A 27,974-nucleotide genomic window follows, 5' to 3' on the forward strand; every position below is an offset into this window, starting at 1 on the left:
CCCAGTGGGATCAGCTGAGTGTGTGAAGAGTAGTTTTCATCTGTCCCAGTAGCTTGGATCAGAGAAATGGACAGAAATGATAGTGTGGAGGAGGGAAGTCAGGTTGTGGCACAGTGAGAAGACCTAAGGGAGAACAGCTGGTCTGCAGCTGGTATGCTGGCAGAGAATAATGGGCTGAATGTCTGTCACCCCCCTCCAGCCCCTGTATTCATATGCTGCAGCCCTAACCCCCAGTGTGAGGGTATTTGGAGGTGGATCTTTGGCAGGTGAGGTCATGAGGGTGGAGCCTCCATGATGGGATTAGTGCCCTTTACAAAAAGAGTAAGAGCGGGATATCTCTGAGAACTGAATCTGCCCCACCCCACTTTCTTTTGAACTTACATACTCTAGAACTCTGAGAAATCAATGTCTGTTGTTTAAACCACTCAGGCTTTGCTTTTTTTTTTTCTTAATAATTGTTATGTATTTATTTTTGGCTGTGCTGGGTCTTCATTGCTGTGTGGACTTTTCTCTAGTTGCGGTGAGGAGGGGCTACTCTAGTTGCCGTGCACAGGCTTCTCGTTATGATAGCTTCTTTTGTTGCAGAGCACAGGCTCTAGGGCGCGTGGGCTTCAGTAGTTGGGGCACATGGGTTCAGTTGTTGAGGATCCCAGGCTCTAGAGCACAGGCTCAGGAGTTGTGGTACACAGCTCTATGGCATGGGGGATCTTCCTGGATCAGGGATCAAACTCATGTCTCCTGCATTGGCAGGCGGATTCTTTACCACTGAGCCACCGGAGAAGCCCAGTCCTTGATGTTTTATCACAGCAGCAGGAGCTAAGACACAGAGGAAGCCACTCATGGCCTCTCGAGTGCCTCCCCAGGGCAGTATTTTATCATATTGTTCTTATCTCCCTGTATCCCCACAAGACCTCAGCTTCCATGGGTTGGTCTTATGAGAGGCTGTCTCTTTAGCAACCAGCACAGGACCTGGTGTCCTGTAGGTGCTTAAGGAAGAGCTATTGAATGAAGATGTCAGTGGACTCTACCCAACTTTTTAAAACACAGCGGTGGCAATGACATTTTGTAAGAGTGGAAAGAGATGCATGCAATTTAGTTGGTGGGGTGCAGGAAACCTATCTTGAAGCTGTATTTGCCACGCAAGCACACTGCTTTTCCCTCAAAGGTGTGGTTGTTTGAATTGGCTTGGAGAAGGCTGATGGCTGAAAAGAGAAAGGTGTTAAAACCCTCCCAGCCACCCCTTGGCGCCTACAAAAGCCTGGCGGTTGTGTGAGCCTGCGTTAAGATAAAGTGACTTTTTCAGGAGACCAGTCTGCAAGTGCTTTTCTGTTCCTAGTCTGTAACTAGAGATCTTAATCTCCACACAGAGCAGAGGTTCATGTCTAGACACTCTTCAGTCTAAAGAGCGTGGAGGGAGAAGGAAGGAAGGAACACTTTTTGAAGGGGTCAGAGAATGGAGGTAGAGCTCGTGGTCCCAAGGAGAAATGCCTGCGCCCTGGGTGGGGCAGCACTCACCCACTTAATTCTTGGAGCTCTCAGACTGTTCGTCTGTCATGGGCCTGTCTACTTTCTGCAAAGGAGGGCGGCATGGAAGTGGGCAGCTGGATTTATGATGATATTTCCATGTCAGGCTGCTCGGCACCCACACATTACACATCATACGTGACCTTTGATTCCCCTGTGTTGCTAATGTCATTTGGGGCCTCCTTCCTTTGAAGAAGACTTGGGAGAGGACCAAAGGGCAATCAGTGCCTCTAGCTTCCCACTGACAGCGAGGCAGCTCCAAACTGGGACCCCTGATTTCCATTTCAAAACTGCGTTCAATTTAGTTGATTTAAAGGACTTGACTTTGCTCTGTGAAATGACTGTGGCCGGCGAGCTCCGCCCGTGGCTCTTTGAAAGACATAAACACGCTCCCTGCGGGGACTGATGGAGCTGTGCCACCCATTGTTTATCTAAAAACAGCGTTTTATTATTGTCGCTCAATTAGTCCAGACAGCGGACACAAATGACTCTCCACGGCTCCATGCCTGCCCTGCGCACCACATATAAATGCCAAAGACGGCTCTAATAGCTGGCTAATAAAATCAAAATGTGCCTGTATTGACTCCGCGATTACTCAGATCGTCACCCTTTCTTCTGAAATCTCTTCTTAATCTAATTATGCACAATATTTTCACTTTAGTAAAAGAACATTAAACTGAGTAATCAACAGTTCTGTTCTCAATTTATTTATAAGCAGCCAACCAAGGGTCTTCTGAACGTAAACTTCGGAGGGGAGTTTATTTTCTATAAACAAATGAGCATATTTTTCCCCCTCAAGGTCAAAATATTATTGCCTGTGTAGGGTTTTTTCCTATAAACTTTTTTTTTTTCTAAAAGTTGCACAATCTGTCATTTCAGAGACACCCACGAAAAGCCACTCCTAATCACTTGCAGAAGATAAGTTTGGCCCTGTTTATACTCACTGCTGTGAAAATGCTATTATACGCAAATGTTTCGTGTGTTTTGCAAACATATTCTCTCACACACACGTACTCATCGCAGAGGCAGTGTCTGAAGTAGCAAAGGTCTTTTGAAAAAGACAGAAAAAGGAATGCATTGAGCCCCTTAACATTTCCCATTTTTCAAATCCGTCTTAGAAGCACGGGAGACCGATGCTTAAAAATCACATGTGCCATTGATTGCGTCTGAATACCACTCTGTGAATGGAAAGATGCCTGCTGTCTGCCTCGGGCCTCTAGTTGATGACCGAGCAGGCTGAGGGTCAGAGAAGGAAGGAGATTGAAGGAAGGTGAGCAACCACATTAGTGACAAGCGGATGGCTGGGACCGAAGCGTGCCAGTCACATCCCTGGACTGGTGTGTGACTGAGGCACAAAATCCAAGAGCTGGGGTAGTGAGGCTTTGTCCTTCTAGCGGGGGTCATCAGGAGACGCTGCGGGTAAGGATAGGTGTTGAGTCCAGCTGCTTCGCAGTGGCCTCCCCGCCCCTCAAATCCTTCTACGCGTATCCTTTCCCCCCAGACGTACACACGCGCACACTTCGGTAACAGAACATTTGTAAAGCTTTCGTTTGAGTTTCAGGTTGGAACACCTCCAGGCCAAACATAAAGAAAATCTCCAGGCTGGCGCTCTGCTCCCTCAGGGCCCCTGCCAGGCTCCCTCTGGTTCCTGCCATGGATGGGGAACCAGCATTACCTCACGTCTCAAAACTCCGTCTCTGGGCAGGCTCGCTCTTGCCCCTCTGTGCTCCCTCTTCGGGGTGAGAAGAAGGCAGATGCGGGGGGTACGGGGTGGGGGGTGGTGATGTTGGCACAGTGGAGGGATTCCTCTTTCCACCCTGAGAAATGACACTGTTGGAGGCAGAAGGCCAAGGTGAAGGAGGCTCCCAAACGGTTCCAACGGCAGAGGTTGGAGGCGGTGGGGTTGGGAGTTTGGGCTCTGCCCTCCTGAGCGGGCTTCGTGCTCGTTCCATTGGACGAGCCTCCACCATTTCATGGGAAGAACAGGAAGCCTGAGGTCATCACCAGAACAGGGCCTACCTTTGGTGCCCAGCAAATGCCTCTGCCGCTTACCCAGCACTGACCTTGGGCACATGTCATGGCTCCTTCTATCTCGGCCTCTTTATCTACAAATATTTCCAACGATTCCTAGCCTTGCCTTCTGGCCATGTGGGACACGCTGAAAAGCACACAGTGTCCCCGCAATGAAGTTCCTCGTCGGAATGGCGGGAAGTGCCAAGGAGAAGGAAGGGGTGCCCGGCGTCCGATTAGGGAGTGAGAGAATGAGTGTTTTGGCAGGAACACAGTGTTATCCCATCAGGTATAAGCTGTGACTCAGGGCTCATCTGCCCTGTGCACGCCTTTAAGACAGAATACAGTTTTTATAATGCCACAGTCTTCCACATCGGTGTCAGCTGGCCGCTTTCCCTTCGCTGTCTGTCTGCCCTCACGGGGTGAACCGCCACTCCATCTGGAAGCAGTTGCCAGTGAGCTGCTCGGTTGAGGGATGGGCTTCCTGTGTTTCCACAGCCCATTTCAACGGTATCAAACTGGGGCTTGAAAAGCTTTTCCTCAGGAAGCCACACGAATGACCCACCAGACAAGTCTATCGTCCTGAAGCGATTCACCCTGAATTTTTAAGCTCTCACCCCTCTTTTAGGTCTGTCTCCTTTTGCCTTCTGAAACCGCAAAGCAGTTAGAGATTCTAATCTCTCAACCCAAGTCACTTTGTCATCGCAGTCAGATGTCACCTGGGGTCACCATCGCCCATCTGTGGTGGAAAGTTCCAAGGAGCTGCAGTTGCTTTTGTGATCTGCCGGTTGACGTGGAGAACACGCCCTGAAACCCAACAGGAAGGTGGTTTTCTGAGGCGGGTTAAAAATATATTTACGTTTGTTTATATCCGAGAGATTATTTTTAGTCTGAGGCAGAGGCCTGACAAGGATCTGGAAGCCTGCGACAGTGTGGCTTAACCAGCGGGATTTGCACTCGCACAAAGCCAGGAGTTTGGCTGTTTCTGCCCCTGGGTGGTAGCCTCACGTCCCTGACTCCCTACCGGTCTCCCAAAGACTTCAGTATCAGGTAAAACGGATCCCAGAGCTGCCTTTGCAGCTAATTTCTGTTTCTCTGCAGGCTGGCAGGCCGCCTCGAGGCAGGCCACAGTTGAGAAGCCAAGGGCTGTGTTTCAGGCTCCTCCTTGAGGTTTAGGGACAAGGGATGTGCCTTCAGAAGTCTCTGTGCAAAGCTGGCTCTGTTGCTAATGACGGCGACGTATGTGGCTTCCCAGCTCATGCACCACCATCCCACAACGACCCCCACCTCCATGCAGTCAAGCAGGGGCATGGGGACCAGAACAAGCTGAGATGACTGGCACACCCCCCGGGGACCACAGGCTGACAATAACTCTGGGATTGGTGGCAGGGTTGGGGGCACTCACGAATCACCAGTGACCACGTGGGGCCTCCTGTCCCTGCGCCCCCGTGGATTGCTCCTGCCGGGTTCTCTTGGACCTGCTCTGTGATGACCTGCCAGCCCAGCGCTCTCTGGTCCAGACACGATACAGCCGACGCAGGCAGTGCTCGGCCACACCCCCAAGGGTTCCCTTCTCGTTTTCCTGCTCCAGCTCCAGGTGTGCCGAGCAGGACCTTTGTCGCTTTGGCAGCAGGTTACCCTCCGGGATCTGGAACTACTTTGCCTGCTTGAGAAAAGTAACGAGAATTTGCATCCTTCCAGGGATGACAGGGAAGCCTGGCGTGCTGCAGTCCATGGGGTCGCAGAGAGTCGGACACGACTGAGCGACTGGACAACAAAGGGGTGACAGCCCTTAACCAGCAGATGACAGGCGGAAGTAGGATATAAACACTCCGGCTTCTCTGGGTCCTAATCAGGACCATGGTAGGGGCCATGGGGCTGGAGAGAGGGTCAGCCCCTCATCGCTTCCCTCTCTGGGGCTTTGCACCAAGCTACACCCTTACTTAGTATCCTTCTTCTCTGGGCCTGACTCCCCAAACCTTCTACCGGATTCTCCTGGGGACGTTCCTTAAATGAGTCACTCAGTGTATGCTTGCGGTGAATCTAACCTAAGTAAGAACAACACAAGGCATGCAGGGCAATGCTTGCTCCATGACCCAGGCTGACTTAAAATTCTGCACAAAGTGAGAGCTGCAAGTTGAGTTTTATTTGGGGCAAAATGCGAGTTGCAGCCCAGGAGACAGTACCTCAGATAGCTCTGAGAAACTGCTCCGAAGAGGCAGGTTGCGGCAAGGTTAATATACATGTGATTTGGATGAAGGGGCAATACGGGCAATCTAGCACATATTTTTCCAGAAGGTTTCTACTAGTTTTGTGGAGTCTTTGCTAGTCACAAGGAACAGTCATTGCCCTGAAGGATTTTGGCATTTTTCTAGATATGAGGAGATATAAGAATTGGGTTCATGAAATTGGCTCCTGAAAATATCTATCTGAAGACCTGTCCTACCAGGTTTCTGCCCCCTCAGCACAGAGCGCCTCACTGCTGATCTCCACCCCGAACTCCTCCCATTGAAGGTCAGCAGTTGCAGCAGAAGCTTGTGACTTAATCCCTGGAGAGGTACATGGCAAGTGCTCACGGCAAGTGCCAATTTGTAGTTGACACCCAGAACCAACCCAGTTTCCCCTCAGCTCACATCGTTTGTCATCTCCTTAAAGTTCAGGCTTCTCAGATCAGCCCATAAAGATTCTTCGAGTGAAAGACTCTCTCACGCTGCTGTTGCGCAAGCATAACGGGCAACTGTTTTCCTGTTCCACATGTAAGATCTCGACTCAAAGTCAGCACCAGGGCCCCCGGGGACATTCTACTTCCTAAGTCTTAACTCTGAGTAACATAGGCCTCGGCCAAAGCTTCCAACCACACAGTCACCTCGTGTTTCTCCCTTCCTTGACCCGGCAGAAATGAAAGGCAATGGGGGCCTTGTGTGGCCTTCACTGACTTTGGAAAACTTTTCAAAAATAGTTTCAGTTCCTTTCTTATCATCTCCCCAGAGCCTGATAATTTCTGGAAGGAGGACTATAGGTTCATTGATTCTTGGGGACTCCAGCAGAAAATCAGTCCTGTAGTTCAAGAAAGCTGGACAGAAGCCCCACGTGCTCCCCTGTTGGGAGCCGTCAGCTCCGCCCACCACCCCCCCCCGCCCCTCTCCCTCCCACCCCCCGCCCACCGCTCACCGGGCCCTTTGAGCCTTGGCATTAACTCCTGCTTCTCCGTGGAGCAGGCAGCCATGAACATTACACAACCAGGGAAGAAAATGGAGCAAACTGGGAGAATGCCAGTTCCTCCAGCTTGTCCTTCCTCCTTTTTATATAAACTCCAAGAGCATCAAGTTTAGGAGAAACACCAATGTCGGTTTCAACATGAATGTACCACTGGGCTTGCTGTGATCACTGTTGGTCTTAACTCGACTTCGGAAGCATCGCGAAAATACCAGCTTGGGCCAGAAGAACTACAGGCAAACACTCCAAACTCCTGTGAGTGATTCTGTCTCGGCGCTCACCACCCATATCAGGGCTTGGGTGTGGGGATGGGGAGCGGGGAGGGAGAGCCAGGAAGAGGGGAGTCAGGCACGCCCTCCCCATCCCCCCAGATCTTGGGCTGAGGTTCACCTGTCAAGGCCTGACAGCCTGGTCATGGTGGGCTGGGACCTGGGTAGAGAGGATGATTCCTAGGTGTGTTAAGGGAAGGAGAAGCCCCCTGGGAAGGAGAGAGGTGGCCTGAGGGAGAAGACAGAAGCTGGTGGGGTGGAGGGCAGCAAGAAAATGCACTTTGTGTAGGCACTCATTTATTCAGGTTGGGCCAAGAATGTCCTTCAGGGCCTGGCTTTCCCCCCCAACCCGCAGATCTGAGGGAGGCCCAGGAGGCATGGCCACCCTCAGCAGGACTGTTTGGGTTGGAGAAGCGATTGTCTTGAATGCCAACTCCAGCAAAACTCTTGAGGACTTTGCCAACCCAGGTGTGGCAAACAATGAAATGTTTTTTTTCCTTTCTTTTCCTTTCTCTTTCCTTTCTTGCCAGAGCGAGGGAATTCTGTGCTTGCCATGGTGTTTTAATTAATTTTTGATGGAAAAAAAGCGGGGCGGGGGGGGCGGGCGGGTAAGGGAGTTAAAATTAAAGCCTGCTATATAAAAGCAAAGCAATTTCTGGAAGGTCATGAGCTGCGGCTGGCAAGTGCGTCCAGGAGAAACAGTGTGCTTGCTGTTTCGGGAGCAAACCAGCAGAGCACGGCCAGGCTGGAGGGGCTCCCTGGGCTGGTTCGCTCAGGGCGTCACATGAGCCTCCCTGAAGCCGACCGAGGAGGCCCAGCTGCAGGAGCAGCGGCCCATCCATAGCCCGAGGGCCTGTTCTCTGGTCTTTGCTCCTCAGCGCTTCCACAGGAAGGAGGTGGAAGGGTGAGGAGGGAGGAGGCTCTTTCCTCATCACCCAGCACAGCACTCGGCATGCCATAGCACGGGCTCGTGGAGGATAGCCGAGCTCCCCAAAGCTGTCCTAGTCTCTAAAACTTTTCACTGAAGAGGTTCAAGCAAGATCCAGGGGAAAACCATATAGGGATCTCCTTAATATCTCTCTATCATAAACTGTACAAATTAGCTACGCCATTAAGATTTGTGAGAAAGGTGAGAAAAGAAGAGTTTCTTTAAGTGAACAATCCATAATGTATTTCTCCACGTTAGGGACAGAAAACCAGTTTGGTGTAGTGGAAAAGAACAGATGTGGGCCCTGGGTCCAGGCTGCCTGGGTCAGTGGCCTTGCTCTGACATTTTGGGCAAGTTACACCTCATTTATAAATTGATCATGTCAACAGGACTTATCTCACAGGATTGTTGTGACAATTAAATGAGTTGACATATACACTGCCCATACAACAATGCCTGGTACATGGTAAATGCTATTTAAGTATTCTTCTTCTTATTTATTGCTTTGGGTCAGTCATCGCACTAGGAACATTCCATAGCTTGTTTTGTGTTTCACATACAACGTCTCTATCAAATAAACACAATTTATTTTATAATTGAAAAAACTGAATCTAAGCAAGATGCAGTCATTTGCGCATCTGGCGATTGTTGGACACTTGTATTTGAGCCTAGATCTGTCTGACTCCAAAGTCTGTGCTTTTTCTAAATTCCACTCGAGGTGACATGTGTGGATCCTTCCCTCCTTGCCGTCCTGTCAGCCTTCTCTCAACCACCAAAGGTTAGAAAAACAGGGCACTGAGGTTAGGTTCTCCCCAGACTCCGACAGAGGAGCAGTTGTATCTCCATCAGAGAAAATTCTGAGCCCCAGTAACGGTTCTAGCTGCAGCGGAGTACTTAGAGGAAATGAATTTAGGAAGTCTCAATTAGAGACCTCTCAAGATTTCAAGGATTAGATGAGAAAAATATGAAGCAGTTGAATAATCATTCTGCTCTGATTGGAGAGGCCAAATTCCCTTTACGTAATGAAGATGATAGTTCCAGGGCTCAGGAATAGAGTTCTCAGCTACTGCATATTAAAAACAATAGAGCTTCAAAAATATCCAATCAACCCAGCCCAGCTCTAGGGGAACTTAAGTCTGAGCCACTGGGTATAGACAGCCATGTGTCCCGTGAGTAAAACCACATCCCATGAGATGTAACCGTGGAGACTGGCAGGAGAAAAGGGAGACCAAAGTGGGACTGTTGCTAGAGACCAGAATTGCATTATAGTTCTTCTGACTTGACCTCGTGCTGTCCTCTCGACCTGATAATTCTGAGATGAACCTCTCTGGTTGTATCTAGAAACTATTCCTTCTGTACAATGGTCACTAGCTCAGATGACGTATTTTTTAACTTTTTATTTTCTATTGGGGTATATCTGATTAACAGTGTTATGATAATTTCAGGTGAACAGCAAAGGGACTCTGCCAAACATATACATGTATCCATTCTCCCCTAAACTCCTCTCCATCCAGGCTGCCACGTAACATTGAGCAGAGTTCCCTGTGCTGTACAGTAGGTCCTTGTTTGTTATCCATTTTAAATATAGCAGTGTGTACACGTCCATCCCAAACTGCCTATCTCTTACCCCCATCCTGATGACCTTTAAAGTTTAACACATTGAAGCCATCTGGGCCTTCGTGTGGACATTTCCAAGTGCTGTTTCTATGTACAGCTGTTTTGCAATCTCACCTAAGAATCTGTACAGCTGGTATGTCTTGCCCTACTTTTGGGATTGAAACAGCTAGTTGGAAGAAAAATAGTTTTTTTCTTTAATTTCAATAGACTTTTAAGACTTTCCTAATGAAGTATTGCATACATACAGAAAAGCACATAGATCACTAAGTTTGTACCTCAATGAACTTTCACAAAATGAACATATCTGTTCAACAACCAGAACATTATCAGCATCTAAGAAAGCCCTGGCAAATTTCCATCAATTATTACTACTTCCCTCCGAAGGTGCCCACTCCTGAGTTGTAACACCACAGGTCAGTTTTATTTGCGTTGAGGCCACAACTGAGTAGAACTGTACTTTACATATTCTTTCTGGTCTGGCTACTTGGCATTATATTTGAAAGCTTTTCATGTATACATATAATAGGAGTTCATTTATTTTCATTGCTGTATAATATTCCATTTTACAATATATTTATTCATTCTGTTGTCCATTTAATGGACATTTGGGTTGGTTACAGTTTTTTTTTTTTTTAATGTTTGCTGTGGGTTTGTCATATATAGCTTTTATTATGTTGAGGTATGTTCCTTCTATTCCTGCTTTCTGGAGAGTTTTTATCATAAATGGGTGTTGAATTTTGTCAAAGGCTTTCTCTGCATCTATTGAGATAATCATATGGTTTTTATTTTTCAATTTGTTAATGTGGTGTATTACATTGATTGATTTGCGGATATTGAAGAATCCTTGCATCCCTGGGATAAAGCCCACTTGGTCATGGTGTATGATCTTTTTAATGTGTTGTTGGATTCTGATTGCTACAGTTTGATTGGTTACAGTTTGAGACTATTATGAATAGTTCTTTCCTGACTTATAAGTGAGGAAGGGGACCCCATTGGTGACTGCTGAGTATAGGCACAGTCAGACATGCCTGGGTATGACTTGGGGCCTCTGACCATCAAGAGATTCCTTAAAGGGAAGTTATCTCCCCACTGGTTTGTCAATTCTTGAAATGCTTTTGATCAAGACAAAGATTTTCAAAGAAATATCTCTGAGAGAGGAGACCTCTGGAGAGGAAAACAAGCAAAAGCAAAAAGAATGTGAGGAGAAACCACTGCGGGTGGGCCCTGGTACCTGGGTGGAAGTGGAATTCCAAAAGAGATGGAGCAGGATGAGGGGAAAGCCTGGAGGCAGATGCAGAGTGAAGCTGGTAGTGCTCCCGTGGGAATTCACCTCCAAATCATCCATCTCACGGAAAAGATGAATTAGGACTCTGCTTTGAAGGTCTTTAGAGAAAAAGTCACGCTCAAGGGACAAGGAAGTGTTGCCATTTTTCTTAGAGTCTGAGAGCAATGAAGATAAATGGGCAGAACACCAATGACTGTCAAAATTCAAGCTCCTCCTTCCCTAGTAAAATGCTCCTGATGGACAAATACTATCCGATCAGCGACTATTTCTAGCACCCTCTGGGTTGGGCCAAGGGAATATGTGTAGAATCAGGATTTGTCACTCTGAGCCACAGCAATTAAGAAGACAGAGCTTTCTCCACCCTCAATTTTTCTTTCCCTGGCTGGATACTAAGCACATCTAATTCCTATGAGACAGCAAAGCTATGAGATGTCAGCCTCTCCATCCTTGACTTACCTCATTGAGGAAGTTGGTGCCCGCCTGGCACATCTGCATTGGACTCTTCTGTGAATGAGACATAGACTCCTGCTGTAAATCACTGAAGGTTGGGTTTATTTGTTACAGCAGCTAGTGTTACCCTCACCAATGCAGTTGGCTTCTGAAATAACTCACAGTATCCACAGAAAGGGGAAAAAAAGAACAAAGTCATTATATTACTGCCATTTGATTTGATAGAAGATAAAAAATGAGAAGGGAGGTGAACTCAAAAGAACTTTCCTCAAACTTTCTTAAGTCATTGGAGAATATTCACTGTTAGTATAAAAATAGGACAATGATAATGTCAACACATAATATCTGAGCCTAATAGATTTACACTCCCCCAATTTGCATTTTAATTTCCTGGAATTGGCTCATGACACATTCTTATGTGGGATTCAACATTTAGCAACAAATAAGAGTCCCTTTTCTCTTGGCACTTCTTATTCCTCCCTCCCCCTCACCCCAGTCCTCCCCGCTGCTTTCTTCTTCCCACAAAGCTCATTTTTGGCAAAACAATTTTCATAAACCACACATTTTAATGAATTAAGCGTAGCCCCACAGTCACACTCGCCTTCTCCCAGAGTCCCCTGGCTGACACACGCCTCCAGCTATGGGAATTCTCCCTTACCCCTCTAGGAAAGAAAAAACATGCATTAAAAATTCTGTCTATAAGTAGACAAGCTATGCAGAATTCGATGGCTCTTCTACTTTTACTTTTTGGAAAATGCAAGAAGGAAGATGATTTTCAAACATTGTATGTCTTCTGAGAAACTAAAAAATCCAGCGCTCTTTTGCTTTTGGCAGTAGCAGAACTGGTTACGATCACAAATCCGCCAATTCCCCCTTTATCCTTTTCAGGGGGAGCTTCACGGACTGGCTGCTGTCTTGTCAGAGAAGAACGTTCAGATGTTTGACAACAGGGAAATTTTAAAGAATTCCAAAGAAGAAAAGGACCTAATAAGTCACAGTTTCCAACCTTCTTATTTTAATAGCGAAGTTCACGTAGGTGGTTTAACTTGTCCAAAGTCATCCCATCAGCTGATGGCTTTTGGGCAGTTCAGCTACAGTTGACCTTTATAGTTCACGTCACATGGAGTTTCAGGCACGTGACCTTCCTGGGTCATCGTGTCAGACAGCTGACACTGATAGAACCACTTCTCTTGACAGATTAGGGGGTCAGGTGAGCGCTAAGAACGCCAGGTCTTAGGAGCTAGCCCATCACTGAATCCATATCCTCAAATCCAACAAACTTTCTTTGTTCTTTGGGGGTGGGGGGGTGGGTGGGGTGCCGACTACACATTAGCTGCTTGACTAGACAAAGACGTGACCCCTGCCCCCCAAAAGCACACAGTTCCCCGAGGGCAGATGAATAAACAGACAATTCCAACGTGGTATGATGAGTGCTTCTAGCAGGCAATCGCTTCCACAGCAAGGGTGGCTTTTCCCAGGAAGAACACAGCAATAGGGCAGCAGTGCCTCGCTGAATCATTCAGTGAGGAGGCACCAGCAGCTCTGCCTCCCAACTCGGGAACATCTTACCCAGCCTCCTCCCACCCACCATCCCCGCCTGTGGGTTTGGAACCGAGAAAGACTTTGGGAACTAAAGATCATGGGCTAATAGGATGCTAAAAGGGAAGCCACCCTCACCACCCACCACCAGAGGTAGTTCGTGTTATTCCTGAGCCCTGCACTTTGTTTCGTGACTCCAGCTCCTGCCACTTTGCTGGGTTTGAAAGTGTTGCTTATCCAGAGAGCTCCGAGATTGCTTTTGGCAAAGGACTCGAGGCAGGCAGTTCCAACCCTCCTTGCTGTCTCTCTCTTGTTGCCAAAATATAAGACTCTTGGTTTTATGGGAAATGCGTGTGGATTCTCCTTCCAATGATAACCTGAGACGGCAGTTAAAATGAAGTAGGAGAGGAAGACTGGGAATCAAGAGAACTAGGATTTGGCTCTGAACTGACTACTTGTTAAAATCATCTCTTAGGTTTCTAACAATTCTGGCTCCACATACACTCAAAACGTTACTTCATTTTAGAGAATGAGTCCGTATTACACACCAGTCATCTTAATAGGGAATGGGATAAAATGATGAAAACCCCGACCCCCTAACAAGTGGATTCCCTAGAGGGTTAAGCAGTTGAGGTGTGGGATCCCAAAGCTGTGCATGGACGTCTGTGAGGCTCAGAAGAATGGTACCATGTACCTTCTGATTCACTAAAGAGAACCAGAGTAGGCCACCCCAAAATATGTCCCTTTGGCATATGGTTTTGAGAAGCAGCAGCAGCAGGAAGGGCTCCCCACACACCCCTCTTTCTATCTGAAAGTAGGGCCCAGATTTTCCATGAGAAAGGTGCTCATCCTTCACCAGGAAGAGGTGAATATTCTTGCACCCAAGAAGGGAAGTTGATACGGAGATGAATCTGAAAGAAACCTACTAGGATTACCTTTATCTTCCATTGGGCTCCCCGTACATTTCCTAGTCACTTCCCCATAATTCACTGCTCCTAGGCCAAACCCTTTCTCCTCTGTCTTGTCACATCTCCGCAATGTATCTTTCTTTGAGGAAATGGCATATAAGCTCTCAGACCTGTCTACTTCTTTGGATTTTCCTTTCTATGAAGGCTCCCGTGTCATGTAAAAATATTAACATCAAATAAAAGTGTTGTTTTTCTCCTGTTAATATGTCTTTTGTTGGTTTCATTCTCAGACTGTGTCAGAACTTAAGAGGGTAGAAAAAAAAGTCTTTCTTCCTCTATACCACTTTTTTCTCTTCCTTGAGAGGCTGGCCTACAGGGACCACAACAAAAAAAAACTCGCATAAGCTTCCGTCAATGGAGAGCACTTCAGGAGATCAGAGGGAGAGAGAGGGGGTTCAAGGACGTTTATTTCCCTCTCTGGAAAGTGAAAGTGAAGTTGTGTCTGACTCTTTGTGACCCCATGGACTGTAGCCTACCAGATTCCTCCATCTGTGGGATTTTGCAGGCAAGAATACCAGAGTGGGTTGCCATTTCCTTCTCCAGGAGATCTTCCCGACCCAGGGATTGAACCCGGGTCTCCCGCATTGTAGGCAGACACTTTACCATCTGAGCCACTAGGGAAGCTAGGGCTTCCCTTCCCTCTCTGGAAGGATGGCTCAGTTGAAAGCCACTGCTCATCCTCAACAGACCTACCCACTAGCTCACCTTCTCCCTGGGGACAGCTCCGCTGCCGCTGGCCCTAGATTTCTACACCAGTTCTTATGGTTGCACTCAACTCCACCCACTAGTTTATAATTAGTCCCTTGTCGATAAACTCTCCTTTAGTCTAGACTGATCAGAGGGTCCATCCGTTTCCTGCTGGGACACTGGCTAATATAGACATGGAGGCCACTTTTGAGATGTGTGTACCTCGGAGGTCGATGAGGGAATAGCGAGATGAAGAGAAGGAAGGGGCAGGACACAAAAGTGGGAAAGTTATCCCAGAGGAAAACAAAGCCAAGTCTTGGAAAGTATCTTGTAGGTAAGGAACTTCCAACTAAGGAGATGATGAGAGGGAGAGATCATTTCAGAGACAGGTAAGGTAATTCAACAAAGGTAATCATCAAAACCAATGTAAACTCAATCCAAAACAATCATAAAATTTCTTTGCTCATTCAACAAATACTTTTTGAGTGCTTGTGTTGTGCCAATTTTTTTTATTCCTTATGTGGACAGCTGTCATGAAGCTGAGAGAAAGGGCTTATACTATTAAAATAAGTCATGCTTTCTTCCTTTTTTTCTTTGTATTCTTCATCATCTTTCTAGCCTTCTTTCCCTCCAGCTTTCTTTCCCCAGTATGTACATAGCTTCCACTTCCAGAAGGAAAAACATCCCAAAAGTCAGATTTTAAAGACAGGATGAAAAAACTTGCCTGAATTATTGATTCATAGCTTTATAATGCACCCAGGATAGTAAGGACATTTATAGATTTCATGAGCTGTTTAATATCTATTTGTGGAGCACCGCCATGTGCAGTCATCTTGGACTCATTATGTTTCTTTGGCTGCCCAATGAGTCATAATGAGCCTCTGAAAATGTTAAATAATGGCTTAGAACTAGACGGAATGAAGTAACAGGCAAAGTCAGATATAAAAGTATTATTACACACAGTCTGTAAGAGTGATCAAGACAAGAAGGGGATACAGGGCTTATTATTACACATGTGCACACAAACTTTAAAAAGCTTGCAGTAAAGTTGGGGAGTAGGTGGGGAGCCCTATGAACAAGATCCTTACAAGTTATGGGTTGCAGATCTATTTTCCATTAATATTCAAGCAAGAGGGGGCAGGGAGCTCAAATTATGGAGAAGAAATAGAAAAGCCAATGGAGACCCTTTTGAGAAGATGGAGCCCTATACTGAGAGGATAAAAGAGACTTTATACTCCAGCACTTAAAATGAAGAGGAAGAGATCATTCCTAAACAGGGCATAAGAAATAGCTACACTTCTCTCCCTATTAACCTCTGGGCCTCCAAAGAAAGCCAGCTGAAGCAAAGCAGGACAAAAAAATTCTATTTGAACACAATGAAAAGTATCTTCTGTAATGAGAGCCATATTTTGGAAAAGTATTAATGTAATTTTCCCTTTGATTTTGCAAGTATAGGTCCTTCTTCCTAATTGATTCCAGGGTCATCTGTCCAGAGGTCTGTGGGTATGTTACATACAGTATGCAAAGAGAAAGAAAGAGCTGATATTGAGGCTTTTGATATTCAAAATCTAAAAAAAAAAGTTTTTTGAAGCAAGACAATAGCAAAAAGACCATTTTTTCCCTCAGATCCATGGGAATTCCTTTATCTCCTCCTTTGACCTGCTAAGCACCAACCAGAAGCACCCAGAATCTCAGTGTTCTCCTGCAGATAGAAAAGTTATTCCCCTGGAGATACAACCTGCTTGTTGCTCCAGGGGAGGAGGAGATGCCTCAGTGGAGCACAGATGAGTCCTCCCCTTCCTGTCCAGGAGATGATGAGTGGATAAAGGCAGTTGGGGGAGGGCTTGATTTAGGAGCATCCCAAAGGAATTGATGCTGACACCAAGGGCCAGAGCACTGAGACAACACAGAAGAGCCCAGCATTGTTAGGAGGATGGGGTGGAGTTCGAGCCGAGGTCTACATTGCACTTCTGGGAGATGAGGTCAGACTGTTTATGGTAGTGAGAGATGGAACAAACCAACAGGAAACAGTTCAGTTCAGGTCAGTTGCTCAGTCATGTTCAACTCTTTGCGACCCCATGGACTGTAGCAGGGCAGGCCTCCCTGTCCATCACCAACTCCCGGAGTTCACTCAAACTCATGTCCATTGCATCACTGATGCCATCCAACCATCTCATCCTCTGTCGTCCCCTTCTCCTCCTGCCTTCAATCTTTCCCAGCATCAGGGTCTTTTCAAATGAGTCAGTTCTTTGCATCAGGTGGCCAAAGTATTGGAGTTTCAGTTTCAGCATCAGTCCTTCCAATGACTATTCGGGACTGATTTCCTTTAGGATGGACTGGTTGGATCTCGTTGCAGTCCAAGGAACTCTCAACAGTCTTCTCCAACACCACAGTTCAAAAGCATCGATTCTTTGGTACTCAGCTTTCTTTATAGGCCAACTCTCACATCCATACATGACCACTGGAAAAACCATAGCTTTGACTAGATGGGCCTTTGTTGGCAAAGGAAATAGTTAGGCCATGTTTAAAAATAGAAGCCTGACCTAAAATCTGCCCAGAAGGCCAACTCCTTATCTACGATAATCAGCCTAGGCAGGCAGCCTAATACAAGTCAGTCTTGCGGGAAGGAAGCCAGATTGCTATCCCTAGTGAGACTCCAGGAAGCTGAACAATAACTTCTATAATAATCAGCCCCAAATGGCCAGTACTTGATTAATAACTGACATCTTTCCTAACCTTTGTCCCCACCTCCATCTTAGGGCCAATCAGAAAAAATCAAATGCACACATCCCCCAATCAATCACATAGGATGCCCTGCCTGTCTCCAGCTTCCCCACAACATATCCAATCAGGGCACACGTTTCCTGCCTTCCCTTTTTCCCACTGTCAAGCTTTCCTACTCCTCTGCCTGCCCTTGAGTCTGCCAAAATGCAAGTGATGGTGCTGACTCCCTTGATCCATACCAAGCTCAAAATAAATAGCCTTTGCTTTTCTCATCAGGTTGGTCTTCATTTATTTCCATAGTACAGAAGCTTATCTTGAAGCAAGTTGGTCTAATCTAGAGGCCCTATGGCAGGGTAATTTGGTCAGAATGTTTTTGTCTCCCTGAAATTCATACTGGTTTCCCTGGTGGCTCTGAAGTAAAGAATTCACCTACCAATGCGGGAGATGTGGGTTCGATCTTTGGGTTGGGAAGATCCCCTGGAGAAAGAAATGGCAACCCACTCCAGTATTATTCTTGCCTGGAAAATCCCATGAGCAGAGGGGCTTGGCAGGCTACAGTCCATGGGGTTGCAAAGAGTGAGACGCTGAGCAACTAACACACACACACACTTAAATGACTACACCGTTGACTTTGTTGTTATGTCCCCAATAGTTGACTCATCCAGAAGAGCAGAATAGTTAGATGCAAAACATTGAAACCGTATTTTCTCTGTATGCTTCAATTGTAGTATAAGCAAAATGTTCAAATACAACAGAATAAAAAACTAACAACATATTTTTCCATTCTTGTGCTAAACGGTTCTGGGATAAAGCATAATTTCCTGGTTTTGAGCTGAATAATGCTGGAACCAGGCAAAAATTACTAAATTATCAATAAATACTTGCTCCTGGCACATTAGACAGTGTAACTACTAAAATAGCGAGCATATTAGTTCTGTAGCCAGCACCTTTACTGAATTCATTGATTAGTTCTAGTAGTTTTTTGGTGGAGACTTGAGGGTTTCCTATAAATAGTATCATGTCATCTATAAATAGTAACAGTTTTACTTTCTCCCTTCCAAGCTGGATGCCTTTTATTTCTTTTTCTTGTATGGTTGCTGTGACTAGAACTTCCAATACTATATGAAATAGAAGTGGTAGAGTGGGCATCCTTGTCTTGTTACTGATTTTAAAGAAAAAGCTTTCACCGTTCCATTATTGAATATGATGCTACCTGTGGTTTGTCATAAATGGCCTTTATCAGGTTGAGATAAGTTCCTTTTATGTCAGCTTTGTGGAGAGTTTTCATCAGGAATGGTGTTGAATTTTGTCAGATGCTCTTTCTGCATCTATGTGGAGATGATCATACATAGCAAATATAGGTAATATTTTATAATAATTTTAAATGGAGTATAATCTATAAAAATATGGAATTACAATGTTGTACATGTGAAACTAACATAACATTGCACATGAACTAAACTTTAAATACATAAATAACATTCAAATAAAATGGCTAACTTATCAAGACTACCAGTCTCTTCATCAAAGCTCACTTTTAGATACTCACATCTGTGCCTACCAACCCATAGCTACTGTGCATTGAAATTCTGCCTAATCCCAACTAGTTCCCTGCCTTGCAAAACCCACCGTAAAGCTACTCAGTGCAAGCCTAAGTAATCTACCCCTAGTAACCTTCCCCTGACTTCTCCCTTCTGAGATGCTTCTAGATTCTGTCAAGGTGAAATTCCCCCTCATTGCAATAAGGCAAAATAACCTCTCTTTTCTCCACCAGCACTTTTTCCTTCTGGCAGTCTTTTAGGATAAGCCATAGCCGATGCTTTTTGGTATTGTATGGCCGGCCGTGGAATCCTAGGGAAAAAGAGCCACGAAACTTGCACACGGCAACAGGAAACAGATGAACTCCTTCTGAGCAAAAGTGCCTGCAACTCAGGAGGTCGAAGACCAAAAGTCTACACAGGAGAAACTATAAACACAGCCCGTCGTGGCAAATGCAGGGGCGGTCTCTGTACGTGGCAGAAACTAATCACCTACTTTTATTTTCCATTATTTCCTGCACACAGAAAGAGCAAGAGTTGAATTAAAGAAGGGTATAAAAAGGAACATAGCAAACACCTACATAAATGTAAGCATAGATACAACGGGTAATAGGGAGCACACAAGTTAAAGGGCTCGTTTTTCACCCTTTTCATTCTTTTTATTCAAGTGACTCAGTACGTTAGAAAAAAAGTACAGAGGGAGGAGGAAGAAGAGAAAAAGAAGGTGGCCCCAGTTTTCCTGAGGCCCTTTAGCTGAGATAACTCCACACTCTCCTTTCCAAGCCTGCACAAAGAGAGGCTAAAAGGATGGGCCTGAGACTTCCCTGGCGGTCCAGTGCTTAAGAAGTGGCCTTGCAATGCAGGGGACACCGGTTTGATTCCTGGTTGGGGAACTAAAAATCCCATGCGCCACGGCACCCTCACGCCACAATTCCTGAGTCTGATGAGCCAAAACGAGAGATCCCACATGAGACAAAGAAGATCCTTCGAGCCACATCCAAGACCCCACACAGCCAAATGGGTTAATTAATTTCAAAAAAGAGGAGGGGCCTCTATGGACAATGGAAGAAACCCAAAGAGCACATGGATCCAGTGCTCCCAGGCTTCACAGGTTCCCTTTGCACACGCGCTCGGTCCTTACTCATGGCTCCAGGGCCCGCCTGTGGTGCCTCAGTTGTGGAAGGGGGCTCAGAGTTGGACTTCTTGTTTTCCACATAAACCTTCAGCCTATATCTGGACACCTGTAATGAATTATGCTTTTTTTTTTTTTTGTCGTTACATCACTAAGTCATGTCCAACTCAGCGATCCCACGGACTGCAGCATGCCTCCTGTCCATGGAGCCCATGATGCCATCCAACCATCTCATCCTCTGTTGCCCCGTCTCCTCCTGCCCTCAGTCTTTCCCGGCATCAAGCTCTTTTCCAACGAGTCAGCTCTTCACATCAGATGGCGAAAGTATTGGAGCTTCAGCATCAGTCCTTCCCTTACCCAGGTCTACAGATCTCCTCCGTGTCACCACCAATCCTGAATGCTTTATTCCCTCTGCCAGTCTGTCCAGTGAGAACTGCAGAGAACTGGCTTCTATATTCAGCTTCCAGATGCATGGCTGTGGAGTCTTGGAAGTAGCCAGAGCTCTCTCAGCTCCACCTCAGTTGAGCTGTCATCTCCCCACTGCTGGCTCTGATCACACCTCCCTGATTTCTTGGGCCATGACTGCCCCGTGTCAGGCCTCTGGAAGGACCTCAGGCTGCACAGTAGCAGGTCCACCTCGCTTGCTCTCTGCCCCATGCCCACCCACCTGGCAGCCCAGAGCTGCCAAACTTCCTGGTGTGACCCGGCAGAAAGGCCCTGGATTCCTTATGCTGGCAGACACAGTGCTGGTTCTGTTTCTCTCCTTCTATTGCCTCCTTCTAGGCCAGTCCCCAAACATCTGTCCTCCAAACATCCCTTTGCCTAAATGAGTGAGTCCTTCAACCTTGTACGTCTCCTTACGTCACCACTGCAATACCATCTTGTTACAGACAAATTGCTTGAAAGAAATAAGATTGTCTAACTTCGGGCGGGGGGAGAAACTTGATGGAAAGATAAATATTTAAATACTTAATGGTGAGAAAATATTGCACTTTTGTGTAACTCCATAGAGCTGAAACTATCGGTGGAAATTATAAGAAGGAAACTCTTAGCTAAAATAAAGGAGACTTTCCTAACAGTGATGTGAAAATGAACAACCCACTTGTAGAATTTTTAAATTTGGGTGCAGATTATTTGGATGTATTCTTTTTGTGAGGGTTGCCCAGGTGGCTTAATGGAAAAGAATCTGCCTACCAATGCAGGAGATGCAGGAGACGCAGGTTCGATCCCTGAGTCGGGAAGATCCCCTGGAGAAAGGAATGGCACCTTGGTACAGTATTTTCCAGGTATTCTTGCCTGGAAAATTCCATGGACAGAGGAGCCTAGCAGGCTACATACAGTCCATGGGGTCACGAAGAGTTGGACACAACTGAGCATGGTAACTTGTAACTTGTATCGAGCAATGCACTTAGGTCTTAGCACTCGTCCGTATGTATGGTATGTCTCAGATACAAGTCACTGAAAATGAGCGGGTCCATCCCTTCACTGTTTGAGCCCAAATGACACTTCACTGGAGCCATCATGGGAGAGTCACACCCAGGACGGAAAGCTGGACAGCATCTCAGTTTTCTCAGACTCTACAATTCTGTTTTCTGGTTCTTCCTTAGATAGGGAACTAGCAGAGTGTGCAGGCTCCTGCCAACAAAATCAGCCCTTGAGAAACCACAGCAGCAAGAGGGAAAGCTGGGTTCTGAGCAGTGAGAATGATAATGACCGCACAGAACCTTGAGTCACTGGCCTGTCTTCAATCAGTGTGAATGTGGGATGTGGGGCTGAGGAAGGTGGCTGGAAGGGACAGTGAGAGAAGAGGATGGAAGAAAGCTTTAAAAATTCTGCTCTGGTCTCCCTGCCTCCACCACACCTCCCAGGAGCCTGAGGACAATCCCTGACCACCCATCCCACACAGAAATTGGCTGCAGGGTACTGGTGCCTATTGTCTAAGGTCTCTGGGGTGTTGGGGCGGGGCTACTATTTGAGCAGAAGAAACCCTGGTGGGGGGGAGTGGAATTAAGGCTACATAGCTGCCCTCAGGCTTGCCCCCCCAACACCCCCATCCCCCCCAGGCTGGTGAGCAATCCTTGGAGATGGCCCCCTTCCAGTGCAGTCCCTGGAAGGGCTTAGAGTTCAACCAAACCACAGAGGTTTCTGGTGGAATGATGACCGGTGGTCCTGGGATGACCAGGGCTATCCCCGAGGGCTCATGACCTCTCCCCTTAAGCTCACCTAGGCAGGACTTTGACTGTCCCCAAAGCACAGCACTAGAAAATAGAAGCTGGTATTCCCAGGGGCACCGTGAGCTCATCTGACCACAACTAGACCCCTGAGGAGTTCTGATGCTGAAAAAACTGGTATTTGTACAACAAATAGCATCTGATACCAAAGTATTAAAGGGCTAGGATTTCAACTGATCATGAAAAACCTAAGACCTCCCACATACCTACGGGTTGAAGACAAGTTTCTGTCACCCAGTGATAACTCCAGATTCTGTGCAGTCATTATCATTCTTACCACTCAGAATCCATTTTATATTATCAATAAAATATGGTGAAAAAATTGTGAAGAAAAATAAGGAAATCGAAGCACTACACATGAGAACACTATAGGTTTGGTGATCCTGTTATTCTAAATGTTCTATACAGGCTATTCATTTACTTCTCACAACATGGGCTGGGTACTATTATTAAGGCCATTTTACAGATGAGAAAATAGAGGCACGAATTGGTTAACTGGTCGACAATTACAGGCAGAGCTGGGATTTGAACCCAAGCAGAGTCTAGCTTGTATCACTGAGCTCACTCTCAGGCTGGATGAAGGAGCCCAATGGAAGGGGAAGTGGTGGACAGAGGGCAGTTAAGGAGTGAACCCAGGGGGTGGAGTATTAGATTAAGGAGCCCTTCCTGAAAGCATAGAATGGATAAGGAATAGAAGCTACAATAGGAAATATAAGACACATATAGAGGCTGAAGTCAGAGTGTCAACATTCAGACCTGGAAAGTGGAAAAGAGGCAGAAAATAGAATTCTATAATATCTATGTTGTTGTTTAACTGCTAAGTCATGTCCAACTCTTCGTGACCCCATGGACTGTAACCTGCCAGGCTCCTCTGTCCATGGGATTTTCCAGGCAAGAATACTGGAGTGGGTTGCCATTTCCTTCTCCTGGGGATGTTCTTGACCCACGGGTCCAATCTCTGTCTCCTACATTGCTAGGTGGATTCTTTACCACTGAGCCACCAGAGAAGCCTAATACCAAACTGCTTAAGGGAGTTCCTAACACCTCCGCTGACTGAATTTCAGTGCCTACACTCTCTACCTGTCCTGTGGTGGGGGGTTTATCAATAAAATCCTGAGCCCTGAAGTCACCAGCCCAGTGGCTTTCATTTAGGGGGTCTCCTGGTCCAACACCCAGAGTCGGTACCAAGAGAGAAGCAGGGTGGAAAAAGCAGAGCCACGTGAAGGAGGCAGAGGTCACCTCTCCCCGAGATAGCTGGCTAAATGCACACACGGACTGCAGCCCACGAGCCAATCCCGCCTGCCGCCTCTTGTTCTGAACCATCTTTTATTGGGGCCAGAGATACACGCCCATTCGTTTACCAATTGTCTGCAGCCAGTTTTGCCCTACGACCACGGAGTAGTTGGGACAGAGACCGCATGGCCCACAAAGAGAACAAATTATTTACTACCTGGCCCTTTACAGAAAAAGTTTGCTGACCCCTGCCCTAAGTTGGAGAAGGCAATGGCACCCCACCCCAGTACTCTTGCCTGGAAAATCCCATGGACGGAAGAGCCTGGTGGGTCTCGAAGAGTCGGACATGACTGAGCGACTTCACTTTCACGTTTCACTTTCCTGCATTGGAGAAGGAAATGGCAACCCACTCCAGTGTTCTTGCCTGGAGAATCCCAGGGACGGCGGAGCCTGGTGGGCTGCGGTCTATGGGGTCGCACAGACGGACACAACTGACGTGACTTAGCAGCAGCAGCAGCAGCCCTAAGTTAATGTTTCTCAGTCAAAATGTGGCCGGCCATTTTAACCCTTGCTTGTCGCCATCCCTCCATCTGTCCTCAGAGGACTCTTCCACTCACTCCCTCTGTTTCACCCCCATCCTCCACCCACGGCCACCATGTGGCTCACTAACTGGGATTCATCCATCATCTGGGGGCTCCCGGTGGAACGTTCAGTGCCTTTGTCGGCATCTGAGCAATGAGAAGGGTGGTTTCTATTCCCCTGTGAGGTGTGTGTGTGTGTGTGTGTGTGTGTGTGAAAGTCGCTCAGTCATGTCTGATTCTGCAATCCCATAAACTGTAGCCCGACAGGCTTCTCTATCCATGGAATTCTCCAGGCAAGAACACTGGGGTGAGTGGCCATTCCCTTCTCCAAGGGATCTTTCTGACCCAAGGATCGAACCTAGGTTTCCTGCATTGCAGGCAAATTCCTTATCATCTGAGCCGTGTCCGACTGTGCGACTCCATAGACGGCAGCCCACCAGGCTCCCCCGTCCCTGGGATTCTCCAGGCAAGAACACTGGAGTGGGCTGCCATTCCCTTCTCCAGTGCAGTAAAGTGAAAAGCGAAAGTGAAGTCGCTCAGTCGTGTCCACCTCTGCAAGGTGTTGCCCATCTGTAAATCCAGCCTCCTTGATGGTGGGTGAAGGGAAAGGGGAAAAGCCGTGAACAAGAAGGGGGGCAGTTCCCTCAGCCATAACGTCACTCAATTTATACAAAGAAGAGAGGGAATTTGACTTACTGCTCAAGGAGGAAACAAAAATACAGCAGAATCTGGGGCTGGGAGAGAAAGAAGGGGCTCTCTGGCCGATCTGTTGGCCTTGCCTGGACTCCATCCCCCTGCCGAGATAACATTTCACTGCCTGAGAGGAGCAGGCAGCTCCCCAACTGCAGGGGCTCATGACTTGGCTGGCTGTTCGGCTTTGCTGACACACTTTCTTTCTTCTCAAGTTAGATGAGCTCACAAATCACCTCACACTTATTTGCAAAGTCCATATGTGCGATACAGGCGAGACGGTCGGCCTGAGCACAGGAGAAAGGGGTGAAGAGAAGGAAGCGATGGAGGGGCAGGGATGTCTGGCCAGACGCAGACGGAGTCTTCCTCAAATCAGGCCACGGTTTATAGAAGGAGTTAAAATTAAACCAAGGACTCATTTCCAAGCTCTCTGACATTGGAAAGGCTCCCTCCGCCACCCTTGGAATGCAGTGCAATGAACAGCAGAGAGCACGTGACATCACATCCAGAGAAGCATGAATCATGGAATCACATTGAGGGAGAAGCAATGAATTCCAGACGCTATAGAACTAGGCTGGAGGTGGATGCATACTCTCTCTCTCTCTCTTTTTTTTAAACATCTTTTTTAAAAAACAATTTCATTTATTTATTGGGCTTCCCAGGTGGCTTGGTGGTAAAGAAAATCTGTCTGCCATTGCAGGAGGTGCAAGAGATTGCGGGTGTCAGGAAGATCCCCTGGAGAAGGAAATGGCAACTTACTCCAGTATTCTTGCCTGAAGAAGCCCATGGACAGAGCAGCCTGGTGGGATCCAGGCTCCCCTGGGTCTTCCCCATGTGTCCATAGGGTCACAAAAAGTCAGATGCGACTGAGTACATACACACATATTCATTTATTATTTAGTTTTGGCTGTGCTGGGTCTTTGTTGCCATGCGGGCTTTTTTCTAGTTGCAGAAAGGGGCTAGTCTCTAGCTGTGGTGAGCAGGCTTCTCACTGAGGTGGCTTCTCTTGTTTCAGAGCACAGGCTCTAGGGTGTGTGGGCTTCCGCAGTTGTGCCCGTGGGCTCAGTCGTTGTGGCTCATGGGCTCCAGAATGTAGGCTCAACAGCTGTGGTGCATGGGCTTAGTTGCTCCATGGATGTGGGATCTTCCCGGATCAGGGATCCAACACGTCTCTCCTGCACTGGCAGGCGGATTCTTTACCACTGAGCCACCAGGGAAGCCCTCTCTCTGACTGTTGCCTCTAAGTTCTCCCAGTGGTTTTGCCTGTCCTGCCACATTTTTATCCAGGGAAAGTCACATCCCCTGAGAGCTACCACATGTGGGTTGGTAGCTGGTAGAATACGGCTCCAAGCCCTTCCTCCACCCTCCAGCACGCTGTTACCCTGTAACACTGCCTTCGTGACTCTTCAGTGTGACCTCGAAGGAACCGCTAGTTTACAGAAGGGAAAAGGAGAATTTCAGAGACTCGCTTCAGGTCCCCAAGCAAGCAAACTGCCGAGAGATGTTGCACGACTGGTTTTCTGGGAGCTTTCCGCCACATCACGGCTACCTGCGGACCTTCTCTGCCTTCTGTGCACCTCCCTGTGTTTGGGACATTAAACAGCAACCAGAATGGCTGTTCCCTGAGGCCAGGATGCTGTCATGCTCCTCTGTGCTTCCCTGTACTCCAGCACACTCCCTCTGCCTCACACCAGGCACTCAGTACATTCATGTTCCAAGGTCTTACATCTGCCTGTTTGTTAGCTACTTGACTTGTTTCCTTAGTCATCCTTAAAGGACTGAGTTGTGGTTTTCCTTTAACACGGGGTCAAGCCAGTAACCTCATCCTCTGCCTCCTCGAGATTTAAGTGAAAATAAAATCCTGAGGTTAAGTGGAACCCACCCAATCCACCAAGCATCGATCCCTCTATAGCTTCCCTGCTGTCAAAAATGTCTCCTTTCCTGCCTGGGCATTGCTGCCTTCATTGTTGACATGCTACCTCACTCAGCATCTCCATCTGGTAGTCAGATTCCCTCCTCCCTGCTTGAATTCTATATCTACGTGTTTAAATAAGCCAGAAAACACTCACTGCGCCAGCTCCAAATTAGTTCTTCCTTTCATGCCTTTTCTGCTTCCTGGCTCCATGCCAGACTCTCCCTCCATTAGAATCAGGAAGTGGAGCTCAGAGTCATATGTCTTCACCTAGTTAGCACCTCTCTTCTGGGACAGTTTCTCTTAGGGTGGCTCCCGCACATGCCAGGCTCTGCTCCTAGTGATTCCCAAGTCGTTAGTGTCCGGCGCGGGGGCGGGCAGTGTGAGTCTGAGCTCTGACTTTCAGCATGTGGGAGGTGGGTTGGGGGGAGGGTGCATGTGTTGTCACACGAGATGTTCTGTCTCAGTGATGGAAGGAAACAGTTTCTTGGCCTTGCGTCCAGGATGTGCTTTAAGGAAGCCAAGAAGGATTGCTCATATCTCGAGAAGAGCTATATTTGAAACCTTTATACGGATAACAAAAGCTTGCCACTCCATCTTGTCCACCTCTCTAGCTCTTGTTTTAATTTTAATTTTTTATCCTGAGCTTCATCAAGGTACCTAGAATTCAATCACCCCAAGTCAGGGTTCCATAGAAGTCATGAGCCAGTCTTGGGAAGCTGCCTCAGCTTCATTTTTTCCCTCCATCCCCAATACCATCCTGCATGGCTCTTATCACTCTGGTGGGGATCACTGACTTCCCTGTCTCTCCCTCCTTCCCTGTCTCCTCTGTTCACACAGAGCTGGGCTTGTAATAGAAGGTCAGCAAAAGTCAGTTGAGTGGATAAACAAATGAATGAAAGTTTTGTGACATCCAGATTTTTTCCTCAGACTTTGAAAAAGGATCACAGAAGCAGAAATGACCCAGGGAAATCATCTACATGACTGTTGGATTATTTTTTAGATTTTAAAATACACTGCTTTTGCAGTCCTCCTGTTTCAGCTTCCTGTTACTTTGTACCCACCGCCTCCCATCATTTCTTATGAGCCTGCAGTTGATTGGAGTCAGTGGGAAGTTCTTCAGTGACTAAGTGCCGTAGCTGAGGTTACTCATGAGTCTGTGCTCACCTGGAAGCTGGGCGGGGACATCCTAGCTGTCTTCTGACCTCTTTCTCCATGGGGTCACTCATCACAGTGATTGTGTCCAGCAGCCTGGGAGGTGGATCCAAGAGGAATCTTTCCAGAGAAGAAGCCCCAGTGTACACGTGCTGATCAAGTCTTGGCATCATCACACTTGTTGCTGTTCCGTTGGCCAAAGCAATGCACATGGCCAAGTCCAGAGTCAACATGGGAGGGCCCACACGAGGGCCTGTCACAGTCTAACACCACACCTCCCGTTCT

The 27,974-nt window shown here is 47.1% G+C and overlaps 1 long non-coding RNA gene across 1 annotated transcript; it reads right to left on the reverse strand.

Moving 5' to 3' along the window:
• Nucleotides 1-1,647: 1,647 nt before the first annotated feature.
• On the reverse strand, nucleotides 1,648-26,893 carry LOC138984904 (uncharacterized). The gene is made up of 4 exons (XR_011462147.1): nucleotides 26,692-26,893; nucleotides 11,306-11,447; nucleotides 4,940-5,200; nucleotides 1,648-4,341 (listed from the first exon to the last, which is right to left on the reverse strand). It is a non-coding gene; the product is annotated as an uncharacterized lncRNA (long non-coding RNA).
• Nucleotides 26,894-27,974: the final 1,081 nt, after the last annotated feature.

This window comes from Bos mutus, chromosome 23, assembly GCF_027580195.1.
Source record: "Bos mutus isolate GX-2022 chromosome 23, NWIPB_WYAK_1.1, whole genome shotgun sequence".
Classification (NCBI taxonomy): Eukaryota; Metazoa; Chordata; class Mammalia; order Artiodactyla; family Bovidae; genus Bos; species Bos mutus.